Raw genomic sequence first — 2224 nt, 5'->3', positions numbered from 1 at the left:
GATCCCGACGGCTAGTGTCGACTATTGGCTTGTTGAAGATTTTGGTTGGCGTATGGTTATCTCGGAGGCCATGTCTGAACCATGTAGTTTATGACGTATTGACGTATTGATTTCATAGAGTTAATATTAACTCTATCAAAAGCATGGCCTCTGAGATGTAAACTGACAACAGCTCATTTGCGGGTCAGTCAGTGCACAGAGAGTTGAGTCTCTCCGAAGCGGCTGTCACGAGCGCACGCAGCCTTTGTTGATCGAGGTCCAAGACGCACAGATGCACGCACTTTCTCATTGTCCTGCTCCCTTCACTAAAGCCACTGTACCTTCACTCTCCATTTTGGGCTCTCCAGTTACTGTCCATATACTTCCTCAAACAACAACCTCCTCCCCCTCAGCCATTCATCTTTTGTCAGGCACATGTTAAACTGTCATGAATACCTATGCAGCCTGGTGTGTGTTCGTCATTTTTTCCCCAACTCTTCCGCAGGTGTACGCTTAGGACCGCAGCAGCAGTAAACATGACAAGCACGTTTCTGTCACGACATGACAGCAGTACCAAGCGCACTGCAGCACGACCAACTGAAATAGCCTCATCAATGATGATCTTTAAAACAGTACCCCCGCATAAGAGCTCTGTTCGCATTCCTTTCAAAACAGAATGGCCACTTTTTCTGCTTGAGCCAATTCATCCTTCTGCCTACCCTTCCGAGACGAAAACGTTCAATTTCCAGCTATGGCGTTGGGCAGAAAGGACTAATGTGTGTGACAACCTCCCCCTATCCCTTTAGTCCTTTCCTTTCAAAAGGAAAAATAGTTTTTACCTACCTACCATTTCCAGCTGGATTACTGGACCGGAAATCTTATCAGCTGGAATGACTTATGGTTCAATAATTCAGCTAGAAGTGGATGAATATCCAGCCGGAACTTTGTCACGTCCCTGCTGGAATTCTGTCATATTCCAGCTGGATATTCATCGACTTCGAGCTGAATTGTAGTGCTATATAGCTGAACTATCGAACCGGAAATCTTTCCAGCTGGAAAGGTTCAATAATCCAGCTGGAAATTGAACTTTTTCATCTGGGTCTTCTGTCTCCATTAAAACCTCCATTTCTGCACAGTCGTGGATGCTTGGACTCTGGTTCCACAAATATTATGTAGTTGGCAGAACCAACTAGCCCACCAGTCCGTTTTATTGGTTCCACAAACATCTTCCCTTTTTTCTTTCAATCAATTCTCTAAACATATTGTTTATTTTGACTACCGACAAGTGAATGCTTCCAGTTCACTGTCGAAGGGGCAGAGAGTCCTCCGATGCTGGGAAGCGACACCAAAGTGCCAACACTTGGCAGCCACAAAAATATGCGGTACATTGGGGAAGCATATAGTGGGCCAGGGATTTGTTCCATGCAACCTGCAGTACACAGCTGATTCAGATCTATGGTATGGCCTTGGGTGCAGTTGGAGCAGCAGAGAGGAGGGGTAGGCCAGGGGCCATTTACGTTCAGAAAAATGCATTCGAAATGCCTTTCAGGTATTGCGCACCCCTTTTAACACATTGACTAAAAGATTTTGATAGGTCTTTCGCCTAATAAGCAAGAAAATGGTAGAAGGCCTTGACCTTTTATGGTGCAAGGCCCCAGCTTTCCTTGAAGGAGTCGAGAGAGACAAGGCCATACAGCAGTCTTCCAAGCTGCCCACTGGTCCGATGCACGCATGGTGACTCGTCACCCTTTTCCGAAGGAAGCGCTTCTGTACACTATGAGGTGTCCAAGACTCCACGATAAATTAAGGTGTCTATAGGTCTAGTAAGCAAAAAAACCATCATCATAGCACACACTACTTGTTCGACCCATGCTATCTGTGGCCCTTGAAAATGTGTTGTGCTTGCCATTGTTCAATATTACACTGAATCTCCACAATTGTACATAGGCCGGTCCTTACCTCTGCCAAAATGTCAAAATCAATGTTGGTTTTCGCCCACTCGCCTGTGTTTCACTGGATCAAGAAAAGCTTTACCGATTCACGTGTACGCATCTGACATAAAAAAAAAACAAAAGCTACCATGCATACCTTATAATAAGAGGAAAAGGTAGCAGCAGAGCATGCTTGGATTGGATCGACTTTGTATATCACTTATCATTACTGCTGTGTGCATGACAAAATGTGGAATACGTGGGGGTAAGAGCAACTGCGAGGAAAGTGTAGACGAAACGCACAGACCACAAGA

The sequence above is a fragment of the Rhipicephalus sanguineus genome, chromosome 3 (genome assembly GCF_013339695.2).
Source record: "Rhipicephalus sanguineus isolate Rsan-2018 chromosome 3, BIME_Rsan_1.4, whole genome shotgun sequence".
Classification (NCBI taxonomy): domain Eukaryota; kingdom Metazoa; phylum Arthropoda; class Arachnida; order Ixodida; family Ixodidae; genus Rhipicephalus; species Rhipicephalus sanguineus.
The sequence above is the reverse complement of the archived record's forward strand: the minus strand, read 5'-3'. Positions refer to the sequence as shown.